The sequence below is a fragment of the Choloepus didactylus genome, chromosome 8 (genome assembly GCF_015220235.1).
Source record: "Choloepus didactylus isolate mChoDid1 chromosome 8, mChoDid1.pri, whole genome shotgun sequence".
NCBI lineage: Eukaryota > Metazoa > Chordata > Mammalia > Pilosa > Megalonychidae > Choloepus > Choloepus didactylus.
The window spans coordinates 5,852,428-5,864,799 of record NC_051314.1 but is presented as its reverse complement, the minus strand read 5'-3'; positions in this window follow the sequence as shown (position 1 = coordinate 5,864,799).

Genomic DNA, 12,372 nt, shown 5'->3' with positions numbered 1-12,372 from the left:
CACAGCAAACGAGTGCCTTTTCAAATTTCACTTGACAAATGAGGAAACCGAGGCACAAGCCTTGCCGTGCTCACACCTCCAGTAAGGGGAGCAGCCAGGATGCCAGGCCTCTCCCCTGGGCTACCACGGGGGAAGAAAACAAAACAAACAACTTAACGGCATGGAAACAATTACTTAAGATATCGAAATATAAAATTTTTTAATTCCTCACTTTTCTTTGCAAAGCCCGAGGCTTGCTGACAGCAATGAGGTCAAGTTTGTTTTCCCGCTGCCGTGGTTTGCTTATCTGCAGGTGCATCAGGCACAGACATTTCAGCGTGAGGGAGTGGCGGGCCTGGTTTTGCTTATGCTGGGTGGATCTCACCCTCGAATTCCTTTTCTTGGTCTGTATAAAACAAAACAAAACCCCAAACGTCTAAAGAAACAGGATGCAACTAATCCATGTAAATTCGGCAGCAAGGGGCGTTTGCTTCTGTGAAATACTTCCAGAAACCTGGGCCACTCACGACCCAGATGACTAGTTAACCACTGGGTAGGTTGTCCCGGCAGAGCTAACCCAAAAATGACTCGGGAACCAGTTGAGAAAGACTCATAGGTGAGCACTCTAACTTCAGCAAAGCAGATCTGTGACAGGTTAAGGAACCATGCTGGATGGTGGGAGTATATATTTAGCAAAATAAAAAATAATAAATGATGATTTATTAAATAATTATTAGTCAATAAACCATGACTTGGGTCGAAATGAATTGCCCCAATGTCCTGCAGCAACGGTGTTCGGAGCCCATCCCCAGGTGGACTCTTTTGCATCCTTAAAAGAGTCCTATTTTATTTGTTTTTTCAGATGCTGTTAGAGGCCCAGCTAGGAAAATTCAAAGCGTCCCTTTAGGAAATTCAGCATGCGTTGTTCAAAAATAGTGGCTCCAAGCAGTAACTTTCTACAGTGGAAAACACACACCCAGGCATCAGGGTGAGGCAAACCTGAGTCGGGGTGGCCGCTTAATAGCTGTGTGGGTTTGGGGCAAGTCGCTTCAACTCTCGGGTCTGTTTCCCGGTGGGTACGGTGGAGAGCATGATACATGCCCTTCCTGGGGCGAGGCAAATTGGGAAAACAGTGTGGCAAGGTGGGGAGCATCTACTCCACGCAGCACAGTCAGTGTTTTGTGAACACGAGCTGGCCGTGGTGATGGCCCTTTCAAGCCATTGGTATGAAACAATTCATTATATGATCTTCTCCATCTTAACTATAGATCTGTGTCTGAACCATACGTGTAGCAATGAAAGGAGTTAACATTTTCTGAGAACCTCCTAGATTCTCAGCAAGAGGTGGGAATACATCTTAAGGAGGTTAACTGGCTTCATCATGGTCTCAAAACTGGTAAAAAGCTGAGCTGGAATTAAAGGAGAGATCATTTCTTTTCCTTCCTTCCTTCCTTCCCCCCCTCCTGCCTTCCTTCCCCTCCTTCCTTCCTTCCTTTTTCCCTTTGCTTCCTTCCTTCCTTCCTTTTTCTTTCTCTCCTCTTTCTTTCTCTTGCCTTTCTTTCTTTCTTTCTTTCTTTCTTTCTTTCTTTCTCTCGCTCTCTTTCTCTCTTTTATGTTTAAATTCCGCCCCCCCCCTCCACGGAGTGTTAATGAGCTCGACTCTTTGAAATGTGACCCTACATTTCAGACAACTCTCAGTTTTTAGCATGAATAATTATTAGAAGGCGTTTTCTCACCCCCCTCCCCCCAATTCCTTCTCTGCCCTAGAATTTGTGCTCGAGGCAGATACTCTGGGGAAGGCCGTGTGCCGTCAGGTGACCCTCTCTAACTAGTCCAGCCAGGTGAGAGTGAGCTGGGTTTCTACACTTGACCCCCAATGCCTTCCTCATGAATTATGTTCTTCCCTGTCCCCACTCTGTTAGTCTCCTAACACATTCACACCTCCTCCTGGGGGTGGGGGGGTCTGCGGGGTAAAGTAAGCCATTGGGCAACTTAATGACCACAGGGGAAAGAGTGGGGCTCAGGGTCCAAAGTGACCAGAGCCTTATTTGGGGCCCTCCTCACCGGGGACTCCTACTAAACCATGAAACAGACTGTCAGTGTGCACGTGGGGAGGGTCCCACATCCATTCACTGATTCATTCCGCTGAGCGCATCAAGAACCAGGGATGGTAATTGTGCCACGGTTCATTACATGCACCTGAGGTTCCAATTAAAACTATAAATCAAAGCAAGGAAGCAGAAGGCGGCAGGTTAGGAAGCATTTGCAGTCCCCAGGCTACAGCTCGAGTGACTCAGGGAGGCTGGGCGGGAGCGAGCAGGCCTGAGACCCGAGCAGGGGCAGGTGACGAGTCTTGGTGATTCAGCAAATGTTTTCTGAGTGGCCGGCAGGTAGTGGCGGCCGATGGGAGAATACAAGCAGGTCAGCATCTTAGCCATTACCGAGGGTCAGGCACGTCACTTCATTTGGCACCACAAGGTCCCAGAGGCAGCCCCAGCCGAGGGGTCGGGGCTGACAAGGCCGGGGTCATGGCACCGAGGAAGGATGCAGGACCCTGAGTTAGCCAGGAGACATGGCACGAGACTGGGGACGGTGTAATGGTCTCCGCGACCCTGTGGAGGGAAGACAAAAGAAGCAGGAAGAAGCTGCAGACTGTTTGCCTTCCCAAGCGGCTGAGAGCTCCGCTGGAGCCAGACCAAGAAATGCTGGGGCCTCCCCGACAGCAGGCCAGCTTGGGGTGCCAGCTCAGCTCTCGGTTGCCCTGGCAACGGGGCTCCCTTAGGCTCAGGGCATCATAATGAAAAGAGCCACATGCAAATGAGGTAAATTGCAATTAGGGGGAACACCACGTGTTAGGTCCTCGAGGAAGGGCTGGGGAGGAGTCTGGGAGGGATTTGTGCGGCAGACAAAGGATGAAACCGTGAAAGGAAGAATTTCTCTTTGTGTAAGAGGGTCCTCCGGGGCCCTAACTCATGTCGCGGAGCCCATGGTCACCCCTGCTCTGTATAATGTGCTTTTGCTCCAGAGACCACAAGGTGCAGGGTCAGCAACTCTGCAGCCATTTGACTTACCCCAGAAAACTGAGACCTAAAGAGATCAAGGGACTTAGCGAAAGTCGCGAACTGTATGTGGTGGAGGCAGATTTGAACAGGGATCTTCCCGAGATGACCTGAAAAGTAGGTTTCTGGGAGGAACAACCAGCCCACCAAGAATCCCGGGTGGTTAAGCATTTGCTCCATGCCAAAAAAAATTCTCGAAAGAGAAGCTCCCATATTCTGACATTTGGGAAGCACTGCCCACCGGTTCCCTTCGCCACAGCACACCGATGCCCCAGTCCTGCCTGCTCTTAGAGAGGTGTGGATCAGCTCATTTTTGCCTCATAACAAAATGTGAGCAACCACCCAGGAGCATCAGACCTTCAAGGAAAGCCTCCAACCCTCGAGACCAAAGTAAACAAACAGAAAGAAACCATTACTGAGAATTAAGGGAATAAGAGAGAGCTTCAAAAACCACACTGATAACAGCCACAAAAACCTGTCATCAGATCCTTAGAAAGATTGAAAGCTGCATTCATAAAACAAGAACAGAACATTCTGAGAAAGGAACGTTCAGAGAACAGGAGAGAGATTCTGTCTACAGTGATTAGCAGAACAAGAAAGAAAAGAATAGAACTAAATAGAAAGTGTCAGCAGCAGAAGAGGCAGAGGAGAGAGGTATTAGGAGAAGGAAACTCCAAGCAGAAGAGAGAGCAGGAAATAAGATTTTCTGGGCACTTCTGGTATGTCTTTGGTGACTGACCCAGCAGCCCCAGCCTGGCTCCCTCCGCCAATCAGAGCGGACAGAGGCTCACGTGCCCCCCAAAGCCCCCACCCACAGAGCACACAGTCTGTTCTTTCCCCATGGGTCAAGGGGCAAGTTGTCTAATTTTCCTCTGGGTAACCTCACCTTGAAAGCAACTCCTTATCCCCCAAACAGGCAATGGAAAAAAGGCGGCATTGTGCTCAGCTTGGCAGCCTGGAGTCCCTGGCGTGGTGAGGGGCGGGGGTGGCCCAGTGTTTGTTTTCTTAACTGATCAATAGCCTGGGATGATGACCTAACTTTAAACCACCCAAGCAAGAATGCACTTCTATTGTTTTGTCTCCAGAAGTTACCTTAGTGTGTAGTTCAGGGTCGACCTGGAAAATGTAAGTCACGGAAACTCAGCCGTGGTGAGGGATGGACTGATAAACAGCTCAAACTCGAGAAGGAGCCAGCTCATCACTGGCTCAGAGGAGCAGAAACTCCGATCCCCACTGAAGAGGCTGAGGCTGGAGAAAAGCTGACGATGAGCCCAGCTTGGCCAAGCCTGGGGACAGCCGGCCACTGGGGTGAGGATGGGAGGGCCAGGCAGGGCCGAGACAGTCAAAATCCTACAACTACAGACAAGCACCCAAAAGCAAACTGCCTCTGGGGTCAGCGCTTGCTGATGCAAATTGCATCAGGCTGCTCTAGCTGACCGGAATGTTTTCCCGTGACCTCATGACCTGAATTAGGAAAGATTGTCTTAGATTCCTGAAGGGCAGCTGTGTCTTGTGTGCTGCTAACGTCCTGTTTCCTTGGGCAGCTGCGTCCCTTGGTGAGAAACGGGCACTGGAAGAGGCAGTCGTATTTATTGTATTTGCAATTGGCTTATTGTCCTTTCATCATAGATCGCTGTGTGAGCTGAAATGGGAAACAGTCATAGATACTTCCAAGTCACAGACTTGGATTTAATTTCTGAAACTGCCGCGAAGGGGCTGTGCGATCTGGGATAGAGCTCTGTTTTCCTCTAGTGCAAGAAGGGACACTGATCTCTACCCCACAAAACTGAGGTGAAGGTCAAGCAAATCTCCCTTCTCTTGTCCCTGTGCTCGAAGAGATCTCCCCTCCTCTAGAGAAGACCCTGTGCTTGAAGGATCCTCATTCCGATGACTTAACACCTAGAAGAGGCCGTGCTTCAAGAATCAGCTTTGTGATCACAGCAGACACCAAAACCCTTCTGATGTGTCCCACAGGCAGGCACGGTTCTGGGTGCGTTAAAGACATTCGTTCATTCAATACTGGCCGGTACTCTTCGCACCACCCCCTTTCACTGATGGGAAACTGAGGCACAGAGAGGTTGTGAGTGGACAGCCAGTGAGAACAGTGCGAGACCCTGCTCTAAACTTTACCCTGTGTCCCGGGGCCTCTTAATCCTTTCGGAAAAAGGTATCTTCTCAGATGGGAATCCCCCGTGTAATCAAGAGACTATATTCTAAAGTGACCTGCTTTGATTACATCGGATCATTCCTTCTTCAAAGGTAAGGTTGAAGTTTGTGTAACTGGAAAACCACAGGTAAACGACTTGGGAACTTGAGAGAAATCTGCAGTGAGGTCTGGGGTAGTGCTGCTCACAGCTGCAGCAGTAATTGTGAATTGCAAACTGTAAGCCGCCTTTGCGAGTGGAAGAAGATGACAAAGCTGCTTGATGTGTGTGTCTGCACGAGCGACAGGAATTTATAAACCCCCTCATTCCATGCATTTAGATGATTGAGTTAACATATTCTAATGGAGCCATCAGACTGCGCCACTGATGGAGTGATTTTAAGTGAGGGCTTTGGGCTCCTCTTTATAAACCCTTTCGGATCTGATCGCATCAACCCCGCCATGGCGGTCTTTCCAAGACGACACAGAGATGAGGTGCATTTGACAGAGTCGCAAAATAAGTTTGGAAGCCGGGGCCGTTGTCGGCTGCAGGAGCTCCTGCGCTGTGCCTGTTTGCTTGGTAGGTGGCGGGTCAGACGGGGAGAGGGGGTCCGGCCATGTTTGTCAAGGAGAAAGGGGCAGAGGTTCTGGTTCCTCCTTGTTTCCAGCCAAGCGTGATTCCCTGCTCCTTTGGCAGGCACCTGGCTGCAAGTAGGATGCCCTAGCAGGGGAGCAATTTCTAAAAAGCGTCGGTCACATTTGTACAGGAAGATCCGAGACCGCAGGAAGCACCACCTCTTGATTTCTCGCTCCCCCAAGGACTCGAGTCAAGCTGGGTGCATAAAAATTTCCACTGCCTCAAAGCCTCGGTCACATTTGAGACAAGCAAGGGCTAACTTTGGAAAAACAATGGAAAATGTGGATGGTTTCTTGTGGCTTTGGTCCCAGCCTAGCCCGATTCCACTCGGGAGGTTCTGACATTCCCAGTGTGAAGTGTCACACTCCCAGGGAGTTACCAAAAAACGTGACACCTGGCCACTGGCGATATGGGTCATTTTAAATGTAGCTTTCGTTGCTCCCACTGTGTTACCCCAATCATTCTCAAAACAGAAAAGGTGATATTTGGAACTCCTTTCCTCTAAATATATAGTCCAAACCCTCTCGACTGTATTTAAGACGTGAAACCTTCACTGGCCTTTACTGGTGTATCGGGAGAAGAGCAAGTGGGAGCTGAGGGCAGAAGGGTTAGTGCTGGCGAATTGGTGCTTCTAGTGGATCCCGCTCTCGGAGGAGGGAAGGGATTCTTTTGGAAACTGAAATTTGCCATCAAATGATGTCTTCTCCCTCCATCCGTGCCCCTGCCCAGACCTGCTCAATCACTGTGTCCAGGTAATGCCTTTCCAACCCTTCAGGCAGAAGGGGCTTCTCCTTCCTCTGCTCACCATCCTGCATTACAGACCCCCACTTCGTTGCTGTCGTATGTCTCTGTCCCACTAGACCCAGGAATGCGTCATACCCTCCTCTCCTAGGACACCCTCCTTTTGTCGAGTGAATAAGCAAACAGTTCCTTCCTCTAGCTGCCCTGATCACTCAGCCTCACCTTGATTGTGATCAGTGCTTCCCAGGCCCAAGATTAAGGCAACTACTGCAGACAAGGGACCTCAATAAAAATTAGATGTTCAGTGACATGGGGGAAAACCCTACCTCCCAGTTTTCTACATGGGGCAAAACATCAAGGTTCCCTTTTAGTTTTTCCTTGGCAAGAGGATTTCCCATCTCGTGTCTTCTGTTTCTTTTATAACCTATCCCCAAAAAGGAAAATTACAAAATCCTCTTCCAAGAATATTCTCAGCCACCGTAGCAAAGAAAACGTTGTTGAGTTGGGTGTGAGTCTCAATCTATATTCCTTCTGTTCTTAGCCATCTGTATTTATTGGTCTGACCAAATTCCTTTATAAGTATTTGTATGAAGGAAACTTGACCTGCTGCCATTTGAGCTATTGTGGGTAAATGGACTTTTCCTCGGCAAATCCAGAACCTTCCATCCTTGTCACCCAAGGTACTTAATAAGCCTATGACATAATCCCAAAGGTGGGCAAGGAGACATCGTAAGCCATGAGGTTACTAAAGTTTTAAAGCCAACTAAGAAAATAAATCAACATTTTTGTTTGTTGGTAAGAAGTTGGTGTGCGTGTGTGTGTGTGTGTGCACACACACATACATAAGTAAGTGATACACGTTGGTGAAAGCAATGTTATTTGGTTAAGGCTGAAGGTGCTGTTGGGAAGGAAAGTGGTGGAATTAGATGTTGATACAGTAGGTGTTTCAAATGTCAGATCTCAATGGTAATGGGAAGGAAAGGAAAGAAGAAAAATGGCTCCTTTAGAATATATCAATTCATCATTTTCCCTTTGGCAAACATTGAAAGAAGCGAGCGAGGCTGTGTGCCTTTCCTTGAGAGTGTGCCCTTTAGTTCCCAGATAGATGAAGTTGGATCTGATGTTTGCGTTGCTAAGGCAACAACGTGGGCATATGAATAGCAAAGCAAATAGACATAAAACTCGAGTAAATCATTAATTTATTAATATTATAATTGATGGGGTCTGGAGAGACTCACATATTCCTTCTTTATTCCAACTCCTCGAGTTTTCTTTCATCGCAAAGCAAACACTTGGACGTCCACTTTATGGATAATTATCCCCTTTCTGCCTCACACTCTAGAAAGGAAGAAGGGCTCACTCTCAAATTTTAATGGATCAAAGAAAATGGCAAAGCAGGCAAGAGAAGTGGGCTTCGTGTGTTTATCGGCGGCAGTGGTTTTTGTAGAGAATGGAAAATGCATTAAGGAGAGTCCAGCTCGAAAGCAAGGCACCTTTTTCTTGGACAAACAGATTTGAGTGGAGCCAAATCCCTGTTGTCCAACACACAAATTTCCTCGGGCCTTTTGCGGTGGGCAGATTTCGTGGGAAAGGGGCAGGGCTGGGAGGAGGTGGCGAGGCCCGGGGTGCTGGTGGGGCCCAGAGTGACAGGCCGGGGAGCTCGATGCCACCCGGAAGGCAGGCGGGCCAAGGCACCCCTGGGCAGGAGGCTGTTGAGCAGCAGATGTGGCAGAGAGAGTGGCCCAGCTCCTGACTGGGAGGCTGGACTGGGGAAGTCAGCATCTTCTCCTCTGCTAGCCCTGGGGGTGACTGCCGAGGGTCGGGAGCCGTGAGCTGTCCCCAGAGCATCATTCCCTGTTGCCTCGGCCCTCTTCATCGAGCCAGCCTGGCATTGCCAAAACCCTCCCTCCAAGAGGGCCTCTTCCTGCCCTTTTGACTGCAAACGCCAGGTCTGAAACAGGTTGGAGATGGCCCCTCTACTGCGTGGCCAGGCCTGGTGTGGCACAGACCACTGGCCAAGGACACACCGGCTGCCTGGGGTGGCTGGCCTTTCCAGCTGCGTCCCTGGGCAGGTCATGCAGCCCACCTGTACCCTGGTTTTCTCACCCATAACCAAGGGTGGTCGTAGCACGTGCCCCGGGGGCTCTCGAGAACATCGTAGGAGTGGATTTTTGCGCACAGTTAACATCACCACAGCGAGGGCAGCAGGGCCAAAAAAATGCACCCTGGGTCACAGTGCATCCTCCTCCTGGCCCTGCCTGGGAACCAGGTGCCTTCGAGCCTCCCCAGAGCATCCCCCAAGGAGGGCCTCAGGCTCACACCCCCTCCCCTCCATTTAGGCCAAGGAGCATCTCTTTGTCTCCGCTCACCACACATTTGTAGAGAATTCGCTGCTGTGGTCCCTTTCCTTCTGGTGGCTGAGCTTGCACGGGTCGGCGTGAGGCTCCGTGGGAGACACTGCAGAAGGAATGCCTAATAAAACGCCGGCTAGGCAAGGAACAGAAAGAATGTTTGTTGAGCGAATAAACGCAGTCCTGGCAAGGATGTGATTTTGAGACGGGAGATCCCAGCTGGAGGTGCTGGGCCACAAGATGGGAGCAGAGAGGCACGAGCAGTTGATACCGACAGAGAGCAAGGGGCAGAAATCAGGGAGAGCTGTCTGGAGGAGGTGGCTTTTGAAGTGGGTCTTGAAGATTTAAATGAAATTTGACAGAGGCTAAGGAAACCTGAAGGAACAAACGTTTCAAAGTGTGGGAGTGCAGGGGAGGGCAGGCAAGCAGTTCAGCATGGTAAGAGGCAGTGGAAAAGTGGTGAGGCCAGCCGGAGGGTCTCGGAAGGTGTGTGAGGCTCCTCGGGGACAGCGGGCATGGCTACTCAGTGGAGTTGGCGTCAGAGCCCATCTGGGAAGGATGACGGTGCCAAATGGCCGGGGCTGGGCTTCCTGCTGGGTCTGGGTGCGGAGACCACGAGTCTGGGTGCTGAGGGAGCAGGGGCTTTGGAGATGTGGGCAGGCGTGGGGGCTGCACCCTCTTGGCTGGAAATCCAGCACTGTCTGGGTTAAAAATAAAGTGCCCCTTCCATTTGCTGTGAACCAGGCCACCGAGCACATCCTAAGACATTTCAGAATCATCGAGTGACAGGGTTCAAAATCCAAATCCAAACTCTTCTCTCCTACTCTAGAAAGGCCAATCTGAGCGCAAATGTGGATAGAAACAGGTCTGTTCGGATTTGTTGCAATGAAACACTTTTTGCTTTGGTTTACGTTTTTAGGTTCGATATTTCCATTGTTCTGTTCATGGAAGCAACACATTCCACTCTGTGTTACGCTTTTGAGTGGCCCAAACTCCCCTGTGGGGAAGCCCTGTGTTTTCTTGGCTCGGCCACATGCCAGCTGGGGTCTGAGAGAGGGCCAGAGTGGGAGAGCCCTTTAGGGACAGGTGGGTAAACCGAGGAAGTGCCACGCAGCTTCCTGCACAGACGTTCCTACCCTCCAGGTAGATTACTACCTTCCCCTGCGTTGCCGAGCGCCCAAACAGATTCTTTCCACGGGGAATTAGCCCTCACACGACATGAACGGGCTCGTTTTATATCACAAGACTGAATTTTGACTGACAAATTGGACAGGTTCCCTAAGGCAAGGGTTACTAAGCTGTGTCATTCTCGCTAAAAATGTGATTTATAATATATTCCTATTTGCTAGACACTCCTTTCCCCAGGAATGAAGACCGAGCACAAAAACACGAGGTCTGCTTAATTTCTTGATCCCATATAAAAATAGGCTCCTCGAGACTCTTCATTAACATGTAAACAGATGTCCATAAATCAGTGTTCGGCACGGCCACGTGAGCGTCATTTCATCAGGTTTTAACGATATTTTAAGCAAACACTTAAAATTCAGGACAGGGCAAGGATAACCCACAATTTACTTTTGAGATTTATGTCTAAAGGAAAGACCTAAGGGTCTGATGAAAGAAATTTTATTGTGTAGCACTTCGTCCTGTTTATCAAATAAAAATAATATTCGTCATTCCCGAAATACTCTGATATTTATGAATGCAGAATACATCAGCTCTTAAGGCTCAGTCCCCACCTTCAGCCGAGTGCCTAGGAGATCCTTTATCAGAACCACACACACAAAAGCAGGTTAAACCATCTGACTTCCTAAAAGTCTCAAAGTTGCAAATTCATTTTGCCCAAGATAACCAGAAATCCTCTAAGCTAGGTTGGCAGAAACGGATTTGATCTCTGTATCTGATTGCCTAGCAGAAGTCAGGCAGCCAATTTTTAAACAATGTCTCCGTATCATGAAACTTCCTAAAAATCTTCAAGAGGGTAACCTGAGCTGGTGAAAAATGATCCTGAATGTCAATAAGACAAAGCTTCCCTTCCAAGATATAATTAGGGGAGCTCTGAGCACGCCTTTCATATTTTACTTGAAAAGCATCTTTTCCCTTTGTTCTGCCTGCTCTGGAGGGCTTTAGCAGGGCTTCGCTGTTTCTTTGTTAAGAGGCATGCTTAAAAAAAAAACACGTATGCAATAGTAACCATTTAGAATTGAATTCATCTGATAGGCATGTTCATTTCACCCAATATTTTTTGTGTGTGAAAATAATATTAGTTTCCCTAGGTAAGATATCTCTTATTTAATGAAACGCATGCTTAAGCTTATAAAGTTTTTGTTCAAAAACATTTATTCGGGGCACACAGACCACATGAGCAAGGGGCAGCTAAGGCGGCCGATGTGGTCTACAGGCTGCTCGGAGCGTCTCTGGAGACCAGCGAGGGCAGTGGACCCCACAGTGTCCAGGCTTGTGGGAGCTGGGCTGGGGTTCCGGCACGTCATGATGGAAACGACGAAGGAGCCGCGTGCAAGAAGGGGCCAGGGTGCTGAGAAGCCTTGGAACTCGAGCTCCCAACGCTGTCGGCATTTGGGGCCAGATCGTTTGGGGTCGCGGGTTGGGTGAGTGCCATCCTATCCATTGTGGGGTGTTCGGCAGTGTCTCCCGCCTCTGACCACTAGATGTCAGCAGCACCTAAAATGTCCCCGGGGCAAAATCGCCCTCGGTTGGCTCTAGAGGATGAAGGAAACTGGGCACATTTAGCCCCAAGATGACAAGGTTTACAAGGAGCACAAAAATTGTTTGCAGGCATCGAGTTAGAAAAGAAAAAGGAATGAAGTTATTCTGAATTGCTTCAGAAGGCAGAAGAACATGGACAAATGGGACAAAGTTGTAGAAAGCTGATTTTGACTATGGGAGAATTTTCTAGAAAGACCTCTGAGCAGGGAGCCCCCAGTCCCCAGGGTTTGGGCAGGGCTGGAATCTGACCCAAGACCCAGGGCTCTTTCTGCGGGCACTTGTGTCCATTGCTTGGCCTCCGTGATCTAATTTTGTAGTCCCCTGAGAGCAACAGAGAGCTTTAAAGACAGGGCCTCGTCGCCAGGGGCTCGGAAGTCACCTGTCCTCCCAGCTCACCCCGCTTCTGCCGGGTAGCAGATGGAGCAGCGGAGGCAGGTGTGGGCGCGGCGGGGCCAAGGGCAAGCGGAGGAGGGGAGTCACGGTGTTGGAGCAGAGAGAAGAGCCATCTCCCTGCAGGCTGAGTGAGGGTCTGGGCCCGGAACAGAACCCCAGTCCTTATGCAGAGCTCTCTCCAGGCCTGTCCAGGAGGGGAGTGAGCTGAGCTGCAGGAGATAAATGCCTGTTCCAGGTTCTCCTCGTGCTGGCGGCCCCTTCCAGAACCAACACCTGCACCCACCTGGGCTGACCGCATTTGCAGGCTGCATTTCCACGAGTGCCCACGAGGTGTCACTCTGT